This window comes from Anolis sagrei, chromosome 1 (assembly GCF_037176765.1).
Source record: "Anolis sagrei isolate rAnoSag1 chromosome 1, rAnoSag1.mat, whole genome shotgun sequence".
NCBI lineage: Eukaryota > Metazoa > Chordata > Lepidosauria > Squamata > Dactyloidae > Anolis > Anolis sagrei.
The window spans coordinates 6,999,978-7,025,283 of NC_090021.1; the positions used below are offsets into that span (position 1 = coordinate 6,999,978).

The following is a 25,306-nucleotide window of genomic DNA, read 5'->3' on the forward strand; positions in this document are numbered from 1 at the left end:
AAAATACACATACGTACAAAACAGCAGTTAAAAACAATTATCACAGTTAAAATAGTTGGTATATAACACAATCAATAAAACTAATCTCATGGTCAGCGTTCGTCTTTCAGAGTTCCATAATTCCATTCCACTTAGTCGATTCCTGTCCATCGTCAAGGTCCTTTCTTTATCTGCCAGATTGTCCAAATGCCTGGTCCCAAATCCATGTTTTCAGTTTTTTCCTAAAGGCAAGGAGGGATGTCGCTGATCTAATTTCCCCGGGGAGTGAATTCCACAGGTGAGGGGCCACCACCGAGAAGGCCCTGCCAGCAGGCATTGTAGCTAGGTTTCCATAAAGAAATCTAGTCAAGGAAGAAGGCATTTGCTCAAGATTTTCCAGGACGACCATGTGTGTGTTCTCTCAGTTTAAAGCATAGTTGGGGAATCTGTGGGTGCTGAGTTATTATTGTACTGTAGGTCCTGTTATAGGCCCAGGTGGTGGTGATAATCAATGGGAATTGCAAACCAGACCCTAAAGCAGGCATGGGCAAACTTCGACCCTCCAGATGTTTTGGATTTTAACTCCCACAACTCCTAACAGCCTATCAGCTTTTAGGAATCGTGGGAGTTGAAGTCCAAAACACCTGGAGGGCCAAAGTTCTCATGTGCCTGCCCTAAAGGATCACCCTGGCATTGATGCATTCCCCTGTACTGGCAAATAGGAAAGCCTTGGACCATTCCAACCAAATCCTATTAAGGGTTCTTCATGCTTTGCTTGGTTAGCAACCATTATAAAAGTACCACAGGTTATGTGTGTTGTGTTGTGTTGGATTTTTTTTTCCAAAAGTGCCAGCATTTTGGGCTGCCCCACATAAAAGGGAGCCAGTCGGCATGTCGGTGCTGCTTTTGCCGCTTGTGAAGCCCAGGCCTCCCAGCTGAGCCTGGAAATGGGACACGCAGCAGCAGCGGCGTAGCTGTCAGGACGCCACATCTACATGGGAAGGAGAGAGCACAGAATTAGGGCGCTGCAGCAGCCTGTTCCTATTACCGCAAGATAAATTCTTTTCTTCTTCAGAGAGGAAGACACTGAAGACATGCAAACAGAATTAAAAAAAGGATTGTGGGAGGAAGGAAGAACTGGAGAATTATTTCCAGATCTTTCAAGTTATGTTTATTTGCTTCATATTGCTCCTGATTTGTGTCCTTGGAACTCCTCAGTTTGGTATGTAGACTTTCATTGACTTACTGGGGATGATGTGGAAAGAATGCTTGGTGGGAAAGGCTGAAGCGTGACCTTGGATCATGGTTGGGCATTATTTTGGCTCCTTTAAGATCCTCGGATGGCATAAGAATCCCAGCCTCTATCCTTTTTGCATCTTTCAAAGCACCACTCTGCATTCAGAATAGAGAGTTCAAGTTAAGTGCTATAAAGGGGTGAAAGTTCATTTCAGTGTAATGGCGAATACCAAGCACTGAGCTAGGGAATCTGGTTGAAATCTCACCTGTGCTTTGAATTCATTGGGCACGTCATAATTTCTTTGTCTTTGTTCAGGACAGGGGATGCAGCTTGTTGTAATTCTTTCTGAGAACATTCAAAGCACATTGTGTTGTTATAAAAAAGGTATTGACAACAATATTACCATATTGTTGTCATAAAACGTACATTGTTTTATATTACCATATGTTTCAAGACATAGGGTTAGATAACTAATATCTGAAGGCAAAACAGATTAGTAGAAGGATCTATGTTGTGTTTGGTTGAAACCTCTGTTTCGACTCATTTGTCGTTTGGGGAAATAGGAATCGATATATCCCTTAATGTCGCACCAGAGCACTACTGCCAGTCAAGGATTGAACTAGATCATTGGTTCTCAACCTTTCTAATGCCCTTAATACTGTTCCTCATGTTGTGGTGACCCCCAACTATAAAATTATTTTTTGTTGTTACTTCACAACTGTAATTTTACTACTGTTATGAATTGTAATGTAAATATCTGATATGCAGGATGTACTTCCATTCACTGGACCAAGTTTAGCACAAATACCTGATATACCCAAATTTGAATACTGGTAGGGTTGGAGGGGATTGATTTTGTCATTTGGGAGTTGTAGTTACTGGGATTTATAGTCAACATATAATCAAAGAGCATTTTGAACGCCACCAATGATGGAATTGGGCCAAACTTCCCACACAGAACCCCCATGCCTTGAAGGAACTCACTGGCACAAGTCTCCTTCGGACCTCACATGCTCTCCCTCGCCCACATATGCGTACCATGCTGCCATGCACAAAGCACATCTGCTCTCGCCTCCCTGCTGGGAGTCTCAGAAACAGCCCTCCCTTTGGCTGAGAGGCCACCCAATCACAGTGGAGGAGGGTTTTTTGGGGGAAGATTCGCCATCTGTTTCCAAAAAGAAAGAGAAGGGGAGGCTGAGAGATCTTCAGCCTTCTCTTCCAAAGGGGTTCCTAAGACCATAAGAAATATATGCTTTCTGATGATCTTTGGCGACCTCTCTGAAACCCCCTTGCAACCCCTACCCCCATGAATGAAAGCAGAGTAGAAATAGCAATGGCCCTCTTAGAAGACTCAGGATTTTTCTTCTGACAATCAGTGGCACGCAAGACACTATCCCTGGATCTACTTCTCAAGGCATGTGGGTTTTTCTTCTTGCAACTTTCTCCCAAATGTACTAGATCTTGTATGATCTAGGAAGCTATGCGGGGTCATCTTATACTATTGTTATTTTATATATTTTATTGAGACTGGAAATGTCATTTTCTTGTAAACATAGGCCATGCTGAGAAAGAATATCTTGCTACTGAACAATACATTGACTATTGTCTACTTAGGAAACCTGGCAGGGCATCAAATTCATTTTCATGGAGGGCCAGATCTGCCTCATTGTTGCCTCCAAAGGGCCATTGAATCCATTGACAGAGAATCCGTGGAGACAGAGGGCCAACTATATTGTTTTTACATAGTGGTTGATGCTCTTTAATTTTTAACCAGTTTGGGTTCCCAGATGTTACTGAACCATCTGTCGTGATGCTTTGATTGTGCTTTTCCTGCATGGCAGGGGGTTGAACTAGATGCCCCCTGTGGTCTCTTCCAACTCTGTTCTTCTGTGGTTCTGTGAACGACAACTCACATCACTTTGTGTACTGAGGATGATGGGAAATGAAACTCATCAGCACTTTTGACTCTGAGGTTGGTAAAAGGTCAAAAGACATTTTAAAGTCATACATTATATCCACAAGCATTGTATCTGAATTAAAACCCCATTCTCCTGACTGAACAGAACAAATTGCTAACATCCAGATGTTACTGCATCACAGCTCCCATCAGCTCTAGTCCTGATGTCTAATGATGAGGAATACAAGAGTTTTAATCACGCATCTGGGGGGCTACATAAAATGACATGGAAGCCTTGATTTGGTTCATGGGCCTTGAGTTTGACACATGTACTCTAAAGGCACCAAATTGTCATGGTAGCGAAGTAGCGGCGTCTCTGGTTCAGACTTGGATGACAGACTGCTAATGAATACTAGGTGCTCTAAAGCTATATTTCAGAGGAAATAAATGGCAGCATTGGAAAACCCTATGAGATTCATAGGGTTGCCTTAAGTCAGCAGGAAGCTCGAAGGCACATAGACACACACACAACACCTTTTGACAGGTAGATTTCCCCAGGGGACCCCCATCCCACAAGGCCAACTACATGACACAAGAAGCATGGCCCACAGTGTGCCGATGCTTGGGAAGTAATATTTTTGGAATTTGGGAAGCCACGGAAGCAGCGGGGGGAGTGGAGAAATATCCAATGACTATGATTATGTTCAGCTAAAATTTATTTTTATTGCCCTAGCACCATTAAATGCTTTATTTCTAACTTAGCATTTACAGTTGGACTTGGGGGTTGGGGCTATTTAGAAAATGTAAACATATAAAAGTTCAGCTTTTCTGCTACATCCTAATCTCTTACCTCTGCTGATTGCATTTTAAGCAAAATGCTGCTGGATTTCCATTTTGGCAGTTAGTCCTTGGCTGTTGTCTTGTTAACAGTGGAATTTAAGGGCCAAATTGTTTTTTTTGATGAATGCATTGGCTTCTCCTGCAATCAGGTATATGGAGACTTGGGTTGATGTGGTTCAGCTGGAAGTACCGGCACATGGATGCTTCTTCCAGTTTTGATATTAGTGACCCCTGAACAGGAATATTGCATTGCTGAAAAGTGTTTTGGTGCAGATAAGAGATGCAGGTTTTTTTAAATAAGCATCTCTGGTATTGTGCAGCTCTCTACACTTTTTATTGCATTCCCTTCTCTCTGGACGAGAGCGGGTTCAGTTGGCACAAGCATTTGCTTGTCTGGAAAAGAGGCAATTATGATGAGGCAAGTTTGCATCAGACTTCAAACACCGGGGAGTTCATTTGCTGTAGCCTGATTGAAAACACAAATAAAACATGTGTAAATGGCTTGCCCTGGGATAGAGAAAATTCAGCCAGTGTGCGAGGTTCTTTTTTAAATATGCAAATGTTCCGACAGAATTTTCTTCTGCTTCAGGTACTTGCGCAGAATTAATCTGTCAGCTATCTTTGGAAAGCTGCTCTCTGGGAGCGACTTCACACATTCGGCTGCTAGTCATCAGTAGCTTGTGGACAGCCACCTGGACAGGGATGCCATATGCTCATGTTTTGCATTTGTTCTGTCATGTGAGTATATTGAAGGGTGGGACACCTTGGAAGCTTTGCTAGGTCAGACTTGGTTGTATTTGGATGGGAGACTGGCAGCAACAATCAGATGCTGTAGGCCAGTGTTTCTCAACCTGGGGGTTGGGACCCCTGGGGGGGTTGTGAGGGGGTGTCAGAGGGGTTGCCAAAGTCCATCAGAAAAGATAGTATTTTCTGTTGGTCATGGGGTACTGTGTGGGAAGTTTGGCCCAATTCTATAATTGGTGAGGTTCAGAATGCTCTTTGATTGTAGGTGAACTATACATCTCAGCAACTACAACTTCCAAATGTCAAGGTCTACTTTCCCCAAACCCCACTAGTGTTTGCATTTGGGCATATTGAGTATTCGTGCCAGGTTTGGTCCAGATCCATTATTGTTTGAGTCCACAATGCTCTCTGGATGTAGGTGAACTACAATTCCAAAACTCAAGGCCAATGCCCACCAAACTCTTCCAGCATTTTATGTTGGCCATGGGAGTTCTGTGTGCCAAGTTTGGTTCAATTCCATCATTGGTGGAGTTCAGAATGCTCTTTTGTTGTAGGTTAACTATAAATCGCAGCAACTACAATGCCCAAATGACAAAAATAACTCCCCTCTCCCAATCCCACCAGTATTCAAATTTGGGCATATCAAGTATTTGTGCCAAATTTGGTCCAGTGAATAAAAATACATCCTGCATATCAGATATTTACATTATTTTTCATAACAGCAGCAACATGACAGTTATGAAGTAGCAGCGAAAATAATGTTATGGTTGGGGGTCACCACAACATGAGGACCTGTATTAGGAAGGTTGAGAAACACTGCTGTAGGCTATTCCTCTGAATATTCCTTGACTACGCAAACTCTATGAAATGTCTTTTTGTGTGCTCATGTTGGACTGTTGGCAGGATAACCAAGAATCCCAACAACTTAGCTGAGCCAGGAGAGAAGGTCAAAACCTGGGGAAGGTGAGGAAAGCTAAACAACTGCATTTCTCCCCAAGCCAATACCAAAGTCCAAAAGAGATCCCCACGGTTCTCTGTCAAACTGGATTTATGGCTGCTCTCTTGGCAGGCTGCCTTCCCATCCACTCCACAAAGGACAATTGTGTAGGATTTTAGAGCTGGAAGTGTCCACAGTGTCCATCTCGTCCAACCCTTTGTTGCGTAATGAGGTTGGAAAGCCAGTGAGGAAAAGAAGGGTCAGCCAGGAGTGTCTCTTTTCGTTTTTGTCTCCGAGTCCTCAATGTAATCATGATATTGTTCTATTTGCAGTTTGTCACAATTTTGTGGCTGAATTGCAGATGTTCCTAGATGTGTACAAGGGTTTATGTATCCTGTGGGGCAGCCTTGCAGCATTTTCAAGCGCCATTCTGCAAGCATGGCATTCTGCCTCTGAAAGTTCCCTAAACTGATTTGGGGAGGTGGGGGGAGAAGCCCTTCATATGGTGAAGTCTCTTCCTTAAATTTCTCAGGCCACTTCTTTATTTATACAGAGCCAAAGGAGATTTCTGGAGCAACTCATTCAACCCAACATCATTTTTGTAGAGTAGAGCATGTGATCAGTGATGGAATGCCCTTCCTGCAGCCTTCAGATAGTCAGCTCAGCTGCTTTGCCATTAAACAGGCTATGCCTTATCCATTTTAGTGTGGTGCTTGAAAATCAAAATGCTAATGATATGCTTACTTTGCTTGGATGTTTAGTCACAGCAGCTTTGTAGCTTAAAGGTATTAAGCGTCTTCCAAAATGGAAGTGGAAAATTTGTATTAGTCCTACAGAGTGGATTGTGAAAAGGCTCCCATCTTTCCTGTCATGTCAAGAGAGACTGTGGATGTGGATGATACAGAGGCTGGCCAGTAGATAGCCTAAAAGCTCTTAATAGGTTTAAATCAGTCAGATGTATAATAGCCTTATTATAATGACGTGTGAGACTGGCCAAATGACTCTCGAGTCCTTTTCTTCCCCTCTCCACCCCAATTTCCTTAATGGATTTACACATTTCGTATGTGTAAAGATCAGCAATTTTCTATTTAATTGGGGCATGGGCACCTATTTTCTTTGCATTTTGCAATCACAAGCAGACATCAACACAGTTAATTCATGCTCCCATTTATTGAGAGAGCCACTTTGTGCAGAGATCACTACTAGCAACCCAGGAAAGAATTTGTTGGTGCACTTTGCTGGCATGATTAAGCGAGGGCAAGTGGTGGCACTGAGAGGAGAAGGTCTGGACTATTGAGGATGGAGGGAAATGCGCTGGAGAGGGAGGTGGCTTGGTGTTTCCAGGGTATGCCTGCTCCTCTTTGCCACAAATGTAGGACCCTGGAAAAAGGGGGCAATTGCTCATATCACGTACCTCCAGGATTCTGACCATCTGGGTCTTAAATCCCCAAAGTGACTTCAAGAGTCCTTCCAATGGGCTGCTTATCTCATTATGATAAGTTACGGCAAATACTGGTGTTTTACCACTTTTAATGGTGACTTCATAATTAACCTCCTATTGGCTTGCATGTTGCTGGGTGCAAAAAAACACAATATCATCAATGAACTGAAGCAACACTATCCCTGTGAACAAAGGTTGCTATTGCTTATAGAAAAGGAGAGCAAGGCATGGAGACATGACAGAGGTGTACACAGTTATACATGGTGGGCTGCCTCTGCACCATATCTCCATTCTTGGTAGTAGAGTCCTATGGGCATCTCCTTTTACCCATGTCCTCACCTCTCAGGAAGGGTCTTGCCGATATGAGGAAATTATAGTGTTTCAAGTACAAGACTAGGTTTAATGATAATCACCTTCTGTTCATGGTATTTTTTCTCAGTAGTATTGATTTTGTACCCCAACATATTATCTCTTTCTCCTTATAATTCCATTAGTATGGGTCATCTAAAGCACTGCTTCTTAAACTGTGAGTTCTAACCTCACATTGGGCTCCTTTCACTCAATGTTGGGGTCACAAAAATTTGGCAACACCAAAAAGTTTCTGAATATCAACCATTTGAAAGCAGAAAAATTTTCTGAAGCAGAAAATGCTTCAGCTGTACTCTACTAAAAGGAAAATCAGCTTGTTTAACAAGCCTTTCCGATGCTGGTTTATTATGCCTATTTTATATACTTGTATACCCAGGGTCACATAAAAATTTCTCAGATGAAAAGGGATCGCTAGTGGAAAAACCTTTATGAAACCCTGAACTATGTGCCTCTATAAACAATTGAAAACTGCCATTGGCTCCTCTGATTCTTGGCATTTGTTTGGGATGTATAATGAAATATATGTGACTTAACCTCATTCAAGAGACACAGAGGCTTATGAGGGAGTCAACTTACCAAACTCCTTTCTTGATAACACACAGACCTTAAACCCTCTTGGCCGTATGAAATGGCCTGAGGCTGAGTCAGGGTATGATTCCATCTTGTCTACTATTGACTTCAGAGATTTGCCACAGTCTCTTTGTTATTAATCTGAGATCTCATTTCATGTGAAAGTGCTGGAGGAGTAAACAGGGCCACAGATGCTTTAAATGGGATGGGGTGATGACCATGACAGATTTCAACACCAGTGGGTGAAACCACAGGCAACACATGGGCATGGGTGGAATCAGGTGGATTTTCTGTGGGAAAGATTTGAAGACTTCGCCACGCCAAGGAGGCAACATGGGGGATTACAAGCTTAATTGAAAAATGCAATTCATGCAGACATATATGAATGTCCACATGCACACATGTACCCAACAATTGGCAACTTGAAAACCACTTAGCATTCAAGTTTGAACAAATTGCGTTTTGCTGCATCAAAGAAGTTAATGCTGAACTAAAAGTGGTCCTTGGTCCTCTTGCAAACAAACATATTGGCCCAGTCCCCAGCAGTGGATAAAAGCATACTTAAGCAATCCCTTGTTTTCGAGGGTGATGGTCCTCCACATGTAGTGTCTTGGCAGTGGTCTGTAGGTGGCTGTGGAGCCCTATTCTTGATCCGCATGTTTTCCCGCGGTGAGAATATTGGTTTCCAGGTGGAATGTGGTCCTGGTCAGGGTCCTCTTGGCATGTTTCTTCCTCTCACCCTCCATTTGTGCCTCTGCAGCACTGCTGGTCACAGTTGACCTCTAGTTAGGGCCAGGGCTTCCCAGTTCTCAGTGTCTATGCCACAGTGTTTAAATTGGCTTAAAGTCCATCTTTAAATCTCTCTCCCTATTCACCAACATTAAGTTTCCCTTTCTTGAGCTGGGAGTATAGTAACTGCTTTGGAAGGCAGTGATCAAAAGAACAGATTGGAATGAGAGCTAATCTTGTCCAGCATTGTGTTGATTTAGTAGACAACTATGGTGAGTGAGTGTAGAATGAGTGTAGTAAAACACACTCCTAGTTTTATTCTTCATGGAGCAAGTGAGATAGTGTAGGTGTTTGAATGTTGGACTTTTGACTCTAGCAGACCAGGGTTCAAGCTCAACTGTGAAAACCTACTGAGTGAGATTGGACAAGTCATACTCTCCAGACAAAGGCAAACACCTTTGAACAAAACCTGCCAAGAATTACCAGTGATAAATTGGCCTTAGGGTCAATGTAAGTTGGAAACTAAACAAGTTTACTTACTGTTACATTTCTCCATGCATTTGGAGTTTCTCTAGAGCAGGGGTCCTCAAACTAAGACCCAGGGACCGGATACGGCCCTCCAAGGTCATTTACCTGGCCCTCGCTCAGAGTCAACCTAAGTCTGAAACAACTTGAAAGCACACAACAACAACAACAATGCTATCTCATCAGCCAAAAGTAGGCCCACATTTCCCATTGAAATACTAATAAGTTTATTTATTATTTATTTATTGTTTATTTACAGTATTTATATTTCACCCTTCTCACCCCATAGGGGACTCAGGGCAGATTACAATGTACATATACATGGCAAATGTTCAATGCCATAGACACATAACATATATAGACAGACACTCAGAGGCTATTTAACATTCCAGCTTCTGGCCACCAAGGGAGCTGTCGCTTCACCGTCCATTTGTGACATTGATGAAGTAGTTCCTCAATCTTTGCATACTTCCTGGAGATTTTTATGGCCTTGTAAATCAGTTAAATTCTATTTCTTAAAATTGTTATTCATTTTAATTATTGTATTGTTTTAAAGTGTTTTTTTGCACTACAAATAAAATATGTGCAGTGTGCCTAGGAATTCATTCATTGTTTGTTTCAAATTATAATTTGGTCCTCCAACAGTTTGAGGGACTGTGACCTGACCCTCTGTTTAAAACGTTTGTGGACCCCTGCTCTAGAGTACAGCAAGGGAATTGTCACTGTCTGAGTCTGCAGGACTTCAGTTCCCTTCTTTGGTAGCCAGTCTGCTGCCCAGTGATGGAACTTGATGGGACTTGTAGTTAGTAAATATGTGGAAGGCTGATGGCTTTCCAACTTTTCCGTAGAGAAACCTGTAGATATCTTTTAACATTGTTAGGAGTGGACTCTACATGCTTCAGATGGTGCTGGAGAGCTTGTGATGTGGTTGTAGCTGCAGATCTCTGCTCCAGAGTTTGAAATTGCTACCTGTGAAGTGAAAACATCCCTGTCTGATCTGTCAGCCTCTTTCTCCTGTTCTTAATAAAAAGAGTCCTGTTAGAGCCTTGTACTTTTACTGCGTGTCCCTGGGATATCAGGCTAACCTTTAAACTTACAGGAAAACAACCATTTTAGAGCATGGTGTCCTTGTTGGTATTACAAGCGCTATATTATTTTTTTCTACTCTGAGTAGGTTTTTTTTTTTTAATTTAATAGCGCTTGCATGTGATTCTCTTGTCTGCCTGCACTTGTAATTATGCACACAAGCCTGACAGTGTTGCTGTGGCTGTGACTTGGCTAGCCTACTTTTGTGACATTATGCAAGATCACTGTTTACCTGGGTATGGTTAATGATCAACCTGGGTTATACTAAATAGGCCTCGTTTGTATTCATATTCTCTCTGTTTGTATCTTTCATCCTCTCCCATTACTGCATTATCAACATATTAAAAATGTAATTAGATTTGCTAGTTGAGGATGGGTGTTTGAATACATTGAAGGTGTGGCAGAAGACCTTTGTCACTCCTGGAGCTCTCCGTTTCTACAGGCGTTCAGAGTGCAAAATCAGGAGAGAGGGAGGAGAAGGAGCCTGGCCTTGGAACCCATCCTCCATTTGAATTCTCCTATTGATGTGGATGGGGCTGCAATTCTTGGCAGAGCGTTGGCTGCTTTAGAGCCAAAGCTTTGGAGAGTATTCAAAATCTGAAAGCATGAAAAGGTACAAGTTTCAGAAAGCATCATTGGGAATTTTCCTTTTGAGTGCTCAGGTTGACGAATGTATGTTGCAGGGAAGATTAGCAGCTGAAAAGTTCAGCACTGATGCTGATGCTGTTGATGTGTTGTGCCATCAAGCCAATTTCAAGTGTTGATGAATGTGAATGAGAGACCTCTAAGATACCCTCTTTTTAACTGCAGAGCTTGCAAATTCCCAATTGTGTCTTCCTTGCTTGAATTTATCTATCTGCAGTTTGGTCTTCCTACTGCCTTCCACTTCACCAAACATGATCCCTTTTTCCAGCTAGTCTCACCATCTCATGATATGGTCAAAGTATGACAGCCTCAAGTTAGCCATTTCCGTTTCTAGGGAGAGTTTTGGCTTGATTTGCCCCTGGAGCCATTCATTTGTCTTTTGGGCAGTCCGTGGTCATCCATTTCATCAATAATAAAAATAAAAATAATAATTTTATTTTCATGCCCTTCCTCCTTCTCCCCGAAGGGACTCGAGTGACTTACATAGGGACAAGACTGGAAGAAACATAGATTAATACACAACACAATGGAATAAAATCAAAATAAAATCAAAATAATCAGAAATAAAATAAACATATCACAACACAACATCATAAAAACAATTCCTAGTGTGATCAGTAATAGATACTGAGCTTGGAGGGCTAAGAGTATGTGCAGTAGTTTCAGGACAGGGCTAAAGGAGAAGTGCAAAATCTGATAAAAGTTAGGAATGGAAGAGTAACGACATTTGGTATTTAATTAAGTGCTATAATAATGTGGTAAAGATGACTGGAATGGAACACGGAATATGAGATTGGTTACGATTCTACTATGAGACGAAGCGGATTATTTAGTGTAACTTTATAATTGTTGTATTGCTAATATGTTGTTTTGTAATTGCCTTTTGTAAATTGCCTTTTTACATGTTGTACACCGCCATGAGTCGCCCTAAAGGGCTGAGAATGGCGGTTAACAAATGCATCAAATAAATAAATAAATAAATGCCAAGTCTATAGGGCAGAAGTCAATGCTAAAGTGCAAGAGCTACTGCTAAACCTTGGCGATGGCTGGCCAACATATGCCAGAACATCTCCCAAAAAACAAGCCTAGAAACCAGAAAGGGATAATCCTGAATTTGGTATATAATGTTATATATTGACCCGTGAGGATTTTTGCTGGTGCCTCCAGTTGCCTTTCCAAGTCTTAGTCCGATTTACTACAGTCTTCATTTTGATTAAAGCATGAGCCAAGGAGTCGGAGATTATTACTCATATGCCTTTATCACACAATTTGAAATTATGTAGATCACCTGATTATTAGTTTTGTTTTCGTAATATGTAGCTGTAGCTTTCTTTTGCAATTCCCCACATTAATTTTAATTGGTGATAGTTTCAAGTTTTTTCTTTCTGTTAATATCATGGTGTTAACTTGTTCAGAGAGAGTTTGAAAAAGTTAAAAATATTTGAAAAGGTGTTGGGAAAGATTGAAATGGTGACAGTCAATTTATTCTTTTTCCAGCCAACAAGTTCTTGCCATTGCCATCCATCTTCTTGGAAACAACTACCCATCTGTTACAACAACAGTGGGTTTGGACAGAAAGGTAGCAAGGGAGGGGAAAATAGGCACTAATAATAATAATAACAATAATAAATAAACTTTTGTCGAAGGCTTTCATGGTCGGAATCACTGGGTTGTAGGTTTTTTTTTTCTGGGCTGTATGGCCATGGTCTAGAGGCATTCTCTCCTGACGTTTCACCTGCATCTATGGCAAGCACCCATGCTAATCAAGGTGGTCAGTTGAAACATTCACACCTAGCTCCAGCAGACAAGAGTCCTTTGTCTCACCCTGGTTATTCCACAGATATATAAACCCTTTTTCCTAGTTCCAACAGACCTCACTACATCTGAGGATGCTTGCCATAGATACAGGTGAAATGTCAGGAGAGAATGCCTCTAGACCATGGCCATACAGCCCGAAAAAACCTACAACAACCCAAATAAAACTTTATTTATATTCAGCTCTATCTCCCCAAAAAGGTCTCAGGGCAGATTCCAAACATAAAAGGAGGCAAATATGTTGTGAGTCCCAGTGTAATTTCAGAGGATTTTCCCTATTAGGAAGGAAAGATAGCCTCTCTTTGGAACTCTAAGAGGGGGTGGGGGTGGGAAATAAGTCAATACGTAAAACAAAATATTTAAAACGAAAGTTCATTGTAAACAAAGAGATTGTCAATGTAAACTGTCCTGAGTCCCCCTTTGGGGGTAGAGAAGAGACAGGGTAGAAATACCATAAATAAATAAATAAATCACAGTTCAGACTCCTCCCCCCACCCCCCTTATAAAAATATAAACCATCTGCAGAAGATGATCACTAGAATACAGGGGAAGTTAGATTAAAAAGGCAATCCAGTATTACCCTTCTTCTGTATTTTAGTAAGTTGCTCTAACATTTATTTATTTTTGTTTGTGTCATTTTATTGCTGGTTGCATGGAGGAAAAAGAGAAGAAGTATTACTTTCCATCAAAAGTTATGAATTCTGGCAGAGAGAATGACAGCGACATCTGCTTCGGGCTGTTGGGATTTCTGCTGTTATAAAAAAAAATCAACCCTTAATAGTGAAGGGAGAGGAGAAAATTCCTCTTTAGAGCGTTTTGCCATATTTGTAATACAAAATGCAGCTGTTCAGGACCTCAGCAGGTTGGATTTCACTGTGGCGCATGCGGAGGTTGAGGCTGCGCCTTGCGCCTCTTCTTTGGGTCTTTTCCTCTCCCTAGAGAGCCGTTTACACAGCCAGGGCTGATTTCATTCTTTCATGAGCTGGACTTCGTAGCAAGTGGGGCTGTTCAAACTGTGTTTTTACCTTGTGGGGAGTTAGGGTTTGAGACGACGGAGTTGGTATTCTCCAGTGTTGTACAATCACATAGATCATATTAATTGCTGCTCGACATTGCTAACAGATTTGGTTTATTAAACCTTTCAAATCGACGAGGTCTGTTGTGGTGCATTCGCGAGGGAGATGGTTCCAAGAAGTCTACTTCTAAATCTGCCAAAGAAGAAGTGTGACGTGGCCTTGGACGAGTCCTGGGCCCAGCGCTTCTCCAGGTGGTTTTAAAAAACGAAATAATTGCAGCTCGGTGCACAGAGTTGCACCGAGCGAGGCGAAATGCCATAAGGAAAAGTGTAAAGCACCGTGCCGATGATTAGTCCTGGTAATTGACTTGTAGCAGGCTCGAGTTCAGAATCTCCCGCTCCCTCCTTTTTAAGTGCGTGGAAACAGCATTAAGATGTTTCGTAAAGCCAGCCAAATCCTCCTACAGACGATCATCTGAATTGCTTAAAGGCAGCTGCCTCTGGAAGCAGCAGCCTGTGATGACATTAAGGAAGCAAAGACCTTGGCATCCCTTAATGTGGTCTAGCAGTAATACAGAGACGCAGGGAGGGAAGAAAACCTCCACAGATAACAAAACCCGTTGTGCCAAACGCAGCATTCGGGAAGGGAAGAGAAATCCGAGCGCAGCAGCTGGAGCGCCGGCAAGATCTGCTTGTGGGTGTTAACTGTCTTTTTGAACTGCAGTTGCCCCTAAGAGTAAGATGCCAGGGCTCAAGTATCCTGCACCCTCCCATGCAAGGTACTTGGAGTAAAATAAAATAAAAACCCTCCTTTTCTCCAGGAGAAAAGGCACTCTTGCTTTTTCTGAGCTACAGGCAAAGGGAATTCTGTAGCTTAATCCAGTTTTGCTTCTTGCCTCTGCTGTGCACGAATCCTTACCAGCCATTAATTTTGCTTAACTGGCTGTTTAGAGGCTTTCTGTAGAGATTTGTATAAAGCAGCCAAGAGGCCTTTAACAATGGATTTTAGAGCAGGAGGAGGAAGGGGTGGTGTGTGTGTGTGGAAAGTGAACTCTTTGGGTTTGGTCCAGAATATCTGAAAGATTGTATCTCCATATGAACATGGCTTGAGTTTTGAAAAATTTGGGGAGGACTTTCTCTTGGTCTGACCACTATTATGGGCATTTTTGGTGAGGATACATGAGGTAATCTTATTGGTGACTTCTCCTGGATTGTTCAACTCTTTCGCCCAAGATATTAGTCTAGCTCCCTCTCTGCTCTCTCTTCACTGACAGACAGGATCTTGAAAAGGGAGACCAAAATGGTCAAAGGTCTAGAACAGTGGTTCTCAACCTGGGGTCCCTAGATGTTTTTGGCCTACAACTCCCAGAAATCCCAGCCAGTTTACCAGCTGTTAGGATTTCTGGGAATTGAAGGCCAAAAACATCTGAGGACCCCAGGTTGAGAACCACTAGTCTAGAAGCTTGGAGAAGAAGAAGGCTGAGAGAAAGGGTCATGAGACCATGTCTAAATATTTGGGAAGACGTCATATTGAGTAGAGGACAACTTTGTTTTCTTTAACTCTAGAGAGTAGGGCACAGAGCAATGGATTCAAGAGGCAGGAAAAGAGATTCCATCTAAATTTTAGGAAGAACGTCCTGATGGTAAGAGCTGTTTTAAAACCATTTCAAACTGGCTTCAGAGTGGGATACGGAGTTGAAACTGTGATGGTTGCCTTAGTGGATGATTTCTGTCTCAACACTGACAGAGGGAGTGTGTCCCTTTGGTGCTTCTAGACCTCTCAACCATGGTATCCTTCTGGAATTTCTACTGTGCTTCAGTGCTTGCGGTTGTACCTCTCAGACAGGTTCCAGATGGTGGTGCTTGGAAATAGTTGCTCCTCCACAAAGGAGCTGCTATGTGGTATCTTAATATTTACATGAAGTTTCTGGAAGAGATCATCCATAGGCATGGGGCAGAGTGTTATCAGTATACTGAAGACACCAAAAAATATTTTTCCATGGGTTGTTGTAGGTTTTTTGGGCTATATGGCCATGTTCTAGAAGCATTCTTTCCTGACATTTCACCTGCATCTATGGCAGGCATCCTCAGAGGGTATGAGGTCTTTGAAGGCATTTTTCCATGCCTTCAAAAACAGCTTCAGTTAAGGATAGCGTGTCCCCTCTGAATGAATGCCTGGAGGAGGTAATGGGCTGGATGAGAATAAACAAATTGAAACCGAATCCAGACAAAACAGAGGCCCTTGTCATCAAGGATCCTAATATGGGAGTGGAGGTGTGTCAGCCAGTTCTGAATGGAGTTACACTCCCCTGAAAGAGTGTGTTTGCAGCTTGGAACAAGGGCTCCTGGATCCATCTCTCCAAATGTCAGCGCAGATAGATGCAACAGTCAGGAGTGCTTACTGCTAACTGTGCCCCTTCCTAGAATTGGAGGACCTGAAGATGATAGTGCATGCACTGGTAATCTCAAGGTTGGACTTCTGCAATTTTAATCGATATGTATTTTAACTCGTCATTATATGATGTTTTTAGATTGTATTTTAGCATTGAATCCTTGCTGTAAGCCAGCCTGAGTCCCTCTACGGAGGTTGAGAAGATCGGGATATAAAAGTTTTAAATAAATAAATAAATAATGTGCTTTACATTGGGCTACCTTTGTACCAAGTTTGGAAACTCCCATCTGGTTCAAAGTACGGCAGCCAGATTGGTTACAGGAACATCTAGAAGTGAGCATATTATAGCTATCCTAAGGTCACTTCACAATCTGCCAATCAGTTTCCAGGCAAAGTGCAAGATCATGTTTTTGACCTTTAAAGCCCTTCATGGTTTGGGTCCAGGTTACCAAAAGTATCACCTTCTCCCATAAAATACACCCCATACACCCCATACACTTCTAGGGAGCATTTTCTCCAACCAACCAGAACCCGACTGGCAGAGGTCCTTTTCGTCATCCACCCCAAGGCTGTGGAATGACCTGCCAGTAGAGCTCCAGCAGCTAAATCAGCTGTCAGAATTCAAGACACAAGTGAAGACCTGTCTCTTCCGGCAGGCCTACCCAGATAGTCTTTAAACAAAACATGAATTTTAATGCATGATCTTTGTTTAATCTCTGTTTTGTCTGTTTTAATATGTATTTCATAGAGATATGTTTTGGTATGTAACTTTTATGAAGGTACGTTTTATGTATTTTAATTGTTTTGTAACCCACCTGGAGGTTTTCAAACAGAGACTAGATGGCCATCTGTCAGGAATGCTTTGTGTGTTCTTGCATAGCAGGATGGTCCTTGTGACCTCTTCCAACTCTATGAGTCTAGAATTGTTGGTGCAATTCAAGAGATTACACTGGGGCAAATAATACTCCCATGTGGCACCTCTGGGGCTACAGGGAGCTTGTATCATTTAGTTGTATTGTGCCTTTTGACGCTTCTTTTTTGGCGAACTCACCCTCTTTTCCAAGGTCTGTTGCCCCTAATGTGTTGGGCGCACAATGCGTATTGCACTGTTTATTGATGTGGTGCTGCATGGCTCTTGCCCACAGGGGAGTGTGTTTTCTTGGCGGCTGCATTGCTAATGTCACATTTTAACCGAGGTCAGTCTAAAGCAAGCACTGAGAATTTGATCAGCGGAGGAGAGCTGAATAAATATTGTGGACTGCAGCTTGTTTGCAATTTTAGATCTATGCACTTAATAAAATTAGCATATCAAGTTTTATAAATGCGGCAAATGGCTGAATGCCAATTGGTCATATTTCATTTCTCCTACAGGGCTTTTAGAAAAAGAACCGAAATTGCTACTGCCCAGAGCAAAATATTTTGATAATTCTTGCTAAATAGACCTAAACCATGAGGGCTGGGAATACATTGAATTGGGGCTGCTTTCTACTGACAGACTTGTTATTCATTTTGTAAAAATATATATAAAATGAGTGCCTGTCATGTGTTTGAACTTATCCCTGCCTCCCTAGGGCTGGAAACCTTTAAAAACAATAAAAGAGACCTGAGTTCTGCATCATTTCTCATGAGCCCTCTTTGTCTTTGAGCAAATGAGCCTGAGGTAGCCCTCCTCCAGTCAGGAAGGATATCATTTCCTTAAGTGCTTTCAAAAGTAAATATGATCAAATCAGGGAAGCTTAGAACACAGTGGGGACGGAAAAGAGGCTGTGATAATCATGCCATTTCTTTAAGCCCCATTTATAGTGCTTTAGAAGTTGCTTTATAGAAAGTTTGGAGCATACTGCTTTTAAGTGAAGGGTGGGGAGATGTTCACATGTATTTTTCATTTCATTTTTATCCTGCCTTTATCTCAAACGGGACCCAAGGCAGCTCACAACATGAATTAAACACATTGCATCGTCTGGTGGATCTGGGGACCAATACTTTGGTCTGCAAATCTAGAGCAAAGTCTGATTCAGCATAATCAACTAGTAAAATGTGGGCTAGAGAATACTACTGTGAGGTGGATTTTGCGTTGTCTAAGTGACCGAACCCAAACAGTGCTTCTCTCCAATGGTTCTTCTTCATCTTGGAAAGAAGCAATTGATATTGACAAGCTGGAATGTGTCCAGAGGAGGGCGACTAAAATGATCAAGGGTCTGGAGAACAAGCCCTATGAGGAGCGGCTTAGGGAACTGGGCATGTTTAGCCTGAAGAAGAGAAGGCTGAGAGGAGATATGATAGCCATGTATAAATATGTGAGAGGAAGCCACAGGGAGGAGGGAGCAAGCTTGTTTTCTGCTTCCTTGGAGACTAGGACGCGGAACAATGGCTTCAAACTACAAGAGAGGAGATTCCATCTGAACATTAGGAAGAACTTCCTGACTGTGAGAGCCGTTCAGCAGTGGAACTCTCTGCCCCGGAGTGTGGTGGAGGCTCCTTCTTTGGAAGCTTTTAAGCAGAGGCTGGATGGCCATTTGTCAGGGGTGATTTGAATGCAATATTCCTGCTTCTTGGCAGGGGGTTGGACTGGATGGCCCATGAGGTCTCTTCCAACTCTTTGATTCTATGATTCTATGAAGCGACTAGGTAGGTGCCATAAAAAGGGTTCTGTCCTGGGAGTTTCAGGGTTGTTCAACATCTTTATTTATGACTTGGATGAAGGTTTAGAGGGCAACTTAGCAAGTTTGCAGATGACACCAAAGTGGGATGAATAGCTAATACTCCAGAAGACAGGATCAGAATTCAAAATGACCTCAACAGATTAGAGACCTGGACCAGAAATAAAAGATTGATTTCAAAAAGAGGAAATGTAGACTACTTCACTTTGGGAGGAAAATGAAACACAGATATAGGATGGGTGATGCCTGGTTGGACAACATAGTCACATGTGAAAGAGATCTTAGAGTCTTAGAATAATAATAATATTAGTAATAATAATAATAATAATAATAAATAAACTTTATTTATACCCCACCACCACCTCCCCGATGGGGACTCAGAGCGGCGCACATGGGGCCAAGCCCGAATAAGAATTACAATATAACAATACAAATTGCAATAAAATAAACAACATAGCATTAAAATAATAAAACATCAAAGCAAATAAAACAATATACACAGAACATAGGAACTAAACATAATAACAAAATGACAGAGGGCGGGCCGCATGTACATAAAATGATTTTTAAAACCCCAGGTGAGATAAGGGGGCAGAACTAATTGTAAGGGAGAACTCATAGAGAGATAGGAAAATAAGCAAACCTACGTACGGGGGGGGGGGGGGGGGACGACGACGGACTCCTCGGACAAGAACATTGGGGGAGCACTAGCATAACATTATGTGGCTACTCTCCGAAAGCGCAACAGCAGAGCCAGGTCTTGAGACTCTTTTTAAAAGTTTCCAAGGTAGGGGCTTTCCTGATCTCTCCAGGCAATGAATTCCAGAGAATAATAGAGTTGGAAGAGACCACATAGGCCATGTGGTCCAACCCAAGGCTGTGCAGGAAAAGCACAATAAAAGAAGCCTTAACAAATGTCTTAGTGGACAACAAGTTGACCAGAGTCAACAGTGTGATGCAGCAGCTAAAAAGCCAATGGGACATTGGGCTCCATCAAAAGGAGTATAGTGTCTACTAGATCAAGGGAAGTCATGGTTCCCCTTTCTTCTGTTTTGGTCAGACCTCACCTGGAATAACTCTGTGTCCAATTCTGGGCCCCACACTTTATGAGAGATATTGACTCTTATGCTGGAAGGTGTTCAGAGGAAGGCGGCTTAAAATAATCAAAGCTCTAAAGACTATGACTTCCTCTGAGGAGTTGGATCTGTTCAGCCTCAGAAGAAGATTGAGAGGAGCCAGGATTACCGTGTATAAATATGTGAAAGGATGTTGAGGGTGCTCTGATTGTGCTTTTCCTGCTTGGCAGAATGGGGTTGGACTCACTGGCCCATGCGGTCCTGTCCAACGCTATAATTCTATGACTTTATGATTCTTTAAGATTGGGAGAAAGGTGGGATGCAAATTAATAATAACAATAACAACAATAATAGATTGTTCAGAGTTGTTTTAACTGTTTTAAAGCTGTTAAGTTTGAACAGTTCATTTAATTGATATTATTTTAAGGTCTTTTAAGTTAAATTATTTTTAAACCATTTTAAAGTTGATGTTGCTAAATGCTGTCCTGAGCTCCTAGGACATAGAGGGATATAAATGTTTTAATAAATGAGTAAGTAATTTTCCCCAGAAGTCCACAGTTATTTGCAAAGACATTGTAATGATCAATTGCACTTTCAAATTCTTGAGGCAATCTTTATGGTTAAATCAGAGACCGAGAATAGTGATGAAAAAGCCATGCGATACAAATGGGAAGAGGCCACTTGAAAGTAATTAAAGAGATCACATTGAACCCTCACTATTGAAAGAATTCAATTTCTTGAGCTATAGGAAATGGAGACTAAGGCATATGGGTGTGTTGTGGCCTCCCTGGAATAGGCAGGGAAGGAGGTCAGCGGATGGGCCATAGTGTAGTGTATCTTTCCCCCTGGATGCGAAATTCATAGTTTTGCTGGACAGCTTGCCAGGTTTTTGTTCCTGAACAATTCTTAGGATTCTCTTTTATAGAATCTTTAAAACAGGGATATGTAATGGAAAGAGTAATAGACACATCTTTGTGGCTGGCAGCACAGTGCATGCTAGGCGTACATTTCAGGAGGATTACAAAGACACCTTATGATTGCCATATTAAGAAATAAATAGCTAAATGGGAGCGCCTATTTGTAATGTGTTGTTGAGCTTTATTTCAAAGGAGGGAGATCTCTGGTGAGTTTCTTCTTGGCTTTTTCCCTTGAGAGCTTCAGGATATTAAAGCTGTGTTGAGTTATCTGCTGCCTGCTTTTCTGTCTGGTTTGTACATGCCCATTAAGGGATTTTTATGGCAGCTGCTGTTAACCTTGCCTGTTGTACATAGCACACACAGCTATAGTAGTATTGACTGAAGCACAATCCTGTTCTTTCCTAGCTCAAGCTGTATTTTTTTCCTTATTAAAATTGTAGGCACATTGATGCAACCCAACATTCAAAGTGTGTGCCTTTCTGGCTCTCCCTTCTGCTCCTTGCTGATATTGCTAAACTAAAATTTCCACAGGAAAAATAGAGAAATGGACAGGCATATAAGTGCCTTGCGCAAATTAACTTCTTTTTCAGCAGTATTGTTAACTGAGGTGTGTTTTTATACAAAGTACACTGTAAAACTGTCTAGTCCTAATGGAGTGTGAATTACTGCCCTCAGAAAGGGCAGCATTTTGTTTTCTAGTGTATTTCTCAAAGAAATGGACAAATAGGGCCTTCTCAGATGTTTTACTAATATAACTTATATACCACTTTTCTATATGGATTTTCAAAAGTGTGTTAAAAGTAAATGAAAAGTCTAAAAATGCAAAAACAAGCCAATATCACAAATAGAAGTTAAACTCTATAATGCCCATTAGATGAAAATAGCAGATCAAAGATGAGATCAGTTGGTGTATAAGGTTTCTGTTAAGTTTGAACATGTTTCTAGAAATATTACCAAAAGTCTGCCTACGTATTTATGAGTCTCACTGTGGGAGAGCTTTCAGAATTGTTGCTGCAGCAGAAAAGGCCCTGCTGATTTCAAGGAGGAGGCGGTGATCTTTATTTAAGATGGACACTGACCAAATTCTTGTTAGTATAGTGTATGTGACAGAGGTGTTTGGCGTTGGTTTTGTAATTGAGGTCTTCGAGCGTGCATCCCCACTATAGAAATCATGCAGTTTGACAACACTTCAGCTGCCCTGGCACAGTGCTATGAAATCATTGGAATTGTAAAATTAGTGTGTTTTAGTTTGATGGAGCACCAGCACTCTGACAGAGAAGTCTAAAGACCTTCTAAAATTACAACTCCCAGGATTCCATAGCATTGAGCCATAGCAGTTAAAATGGTGTCAAACAGCATTTCTTTTACAGTGTAGATGAACCATGAGGCGCCTCGCTGTTTTGGCCTCAAAAGCACTGTTCTGAATTGATTCCAGAAAGAACTGGGAATTTTGCACAGATGTTTGAAATGTGGAACTATTTCAAATCTGTTAACAATTTAGTGGGAGATTTTGCAGTTGCTGAAACATCTGCCCCGTCTTCAAGGTAATCCAGTGTCTTCAACATAAGAATCCATTTAGTCTTCAGAAAGCAGCCTGTTCTTAAGATGACACATATGAGGCATAATTCTCCAGGTGATTATTCTTTTGTCATTCCAAAATGCTAATAAGAAGGAGGATAAACTGTTGAGAGATGTTGCTAGGACTTTTCTAATAGGAAGTAGGAGAATATGGACATTATTCTCATATTTTGCATTTTCTAGGTTTGAATCATGATAGCTTGGTGGTCTGGTTTATGTTAACTTGTGGGTATATTCCTCTCTGGTTCTGAGAGGTTTCAGGGAGCAAACAACAATAGCTCAGGATGATGGAAAGGTACTTCTGGGCTGCGACTGGAGTTCGGCATTTGTGTGATTAAGTAATAATAAAAAGAGGAACATCTGTTCTAAAATAGGATGAAAAATTATGTCCTACAACCCAACGGAACAGATTTGGACGTAGACATGGAATTTATTAATGAACATGATATAGTAATTTTATATTTTAAATTAATTAACCTGGCTTGATTTGCTCTTGGGCCCATTTATCTATCTTTTTGGCTCTTCATGGCACCCATAAAATTCTCCTCCAGCACTACATTACAAATGAGTTGATGCTCAATCTGTTTTCTTCCCTGCTCAGCTTTCATAATCGTACACAGTATTAATCAGAGAAACTATGGCATCAGTTATGCTGACTTTGGTATTGAATGATGTATCTTTGCGCTTGAAATTTTGCTCTCACCTCTTAATATTTGAGAGATGCATTTGTGTGTCTATCTTTCTAGTATTTATCTCTTTCTCACCTTTGAACCTCTTTGTACATGTGAATGTTTGTGGCCCAAGCAAAAGAGGGAGGCAGACCAATCCTTTTAGCACTTAGAGCAGTGGGATGTTGTAGGTTTTTTTTTGGGCTATATGGCCATGGTCTAGAGGCATTCTCTCCTGACGTTTCGCCTGCATCTATGGCAAGCATCCTCAGAGGTAGTGAGGTGTTTTGGAACTAGGAAAAGGAGTTTATATATCTGTGGAATGACCAGGGTGAGACAAAGGACTCTTGTCTGCTGGAGCTAGGTGTGAATGTTTCAACTGATCACCTTGATTACATTGAAACATAAACCCTCTTTCCTAGTTCCAAAACAGCTCAATACCTCTGAGGATGCTTGCCATAGATGCAGGTGAAACATCAGGAGAGAATGCCTCTAGACCATGGCAATATAGCCCGAAAAAACTTAAAACAACCCAGTGATTCCGACCATGAAAGCCTTCGACAATATTTAGAGCAGTGTTTCTCAACCTTGAGAGTCATTACCCTGGAGGGGTTGTGAGGGGTGTCAGAGGGGTCACCAAATACTATCAGAAAACACATCATTGCTGGGGTTCCGAATGCCATTTGATTGTAGGTCAACTATAAATTCCAGCAACTACAACTTCCAAATGTCAAGGGTTATTTCCCCCAAACTCCACCAGTTCTCACATTTGGGCATATTGAGTATCTGTGCCAAATTTGGTCCACATCCACCATTGAGTCCACAGTGCTCTCTGGATGTAGTTGAACTACAATTCCAAAACTCAAGGTCAATCCCCACCAAATCGTTCCAGTATTTTCTGTTGGTCATTGGAGTTCTGTGTGCCAAGTTTGGTTCAGTTCTATTGTTGGTGGAGTTCAGAATGCTCTTTGATTGCAGGTTAACTATAAATCCCAGCAACTAATCCCTTCCTGGGGCCCTTCCACACAGCTCTGTATCCCAGAATATGAAGGTAGAAAATCCCATAATGTCTGCTTTGAACTGGGTTATCTGATATTCCAGTTGAAAGCAGAAAATGCGAGATTTTCTGCCTTGTTATTCTGGGATATAGGGCTGTGTGGAAGGGCCCCCGGATTGCTGGTTATGGTACTGCTTGAGGACCACAAGGAACTTGGAGCACCCAAATGACAAAATCAACCCCCCGTAACCCCACCAGTATTCAAATTTGGGCGTATTGGCTATTTGTGCCAAATTTGGTCCAGTGAATGAAAATACATGCATGTCAGGTATTTACATGACGATTCATAACAGTAGCAAAATTACAGTTATGAAGTAGCAACGAGAATAATGTTATGGTTGGAGGTCATCACAACATGAGGAACTGTATTAAGGGGTCACGGCATTAGGAAAGTTGAGAAACACTGGCATAGAGGAATCATCTGCATGTGTGCTTTCCTAGTAGAATTTGTGATTAAGTCATTAATTTAACTTCTTTCAGGGATTTCAACTGATAAGTATGGACTAGTCTACCCAGTTAAGAGATTTTGGATGCACTTGCACAATCCTTTTGTAACTGTTATGGGCCTTCAAGTTGTTTCCATCTTATGGGACTCTGAGGTGACTGTTTTTACAGGTTTTCTGGGGCTGAGAGTGTATGACTTGTTCAAGGCTTCCAAGTGGGTTTCCATGACTGAGTGGGAAACTGAACAGCGGTCTCCATAGTCATCGTCGAACGCTCAAATCTCTCTGCCATAGTTTTTGGGTGGTGGGGAGGAGTGAGCGCTGTGAAGCACAAGGCTGGATTCTTTCCTCTCTTCCTTTGGTGTCCAGGAGGGATCGGCGCTTGCTTTTAATTTTGCTAAACTGTGTAACTAAGAGGCCAAGATAAGCTTTCACTTTTGTTGAACTGTGGTTGGTGGTGTCGTCTGGTTAACACTAAGCCTTTGGAGCATGGAAATAAAGAGTGAAAGCTGCCTTTTTGAAATTAAGCGGAGTTGGTGTTAACCACAGTTCCTAATTTGGATGATACAGGAAATGGTGGTCAACTCGAAGGGAAAGGGAAAGCAAAAACCTCCAGATTCCTCCTTCTCAGTCACAGGGATAAGGGAGCATGAGTCTCCCTTCAGTGGATACGTGCCACAGTAAAT

General features: G+C 41.7%; 1 protein-coding gene across 5 annotated transcripts in view; it reads left to right on the forward strand.

Annotated features, from left to right (window-relative positions):
• LOC132761633 (nuclear receptor coactivator 1) overlaps positions 1–25,306 on the forward strand; it is a 450,982-nt gene that overhangs the window by 106,151 nt on the left and 319,525 nt on the right. Inside the window, exon 1 of one of the 5 annotated variants that reach the window (XM_067462610.1) lies at positions 4,543–4,691. The exons of the other annotated variants lie outside the window; for them this stretch is intronic. The gene's annotated coding sequence lies outside the window, so the exon portion shown is untranslated. Of the gene's footprint in view, positions 1–4,542; positions 4,692–25,306 lie in introns of those variants that run through there. 5 annotated transcript variants of the gene reach the window in all.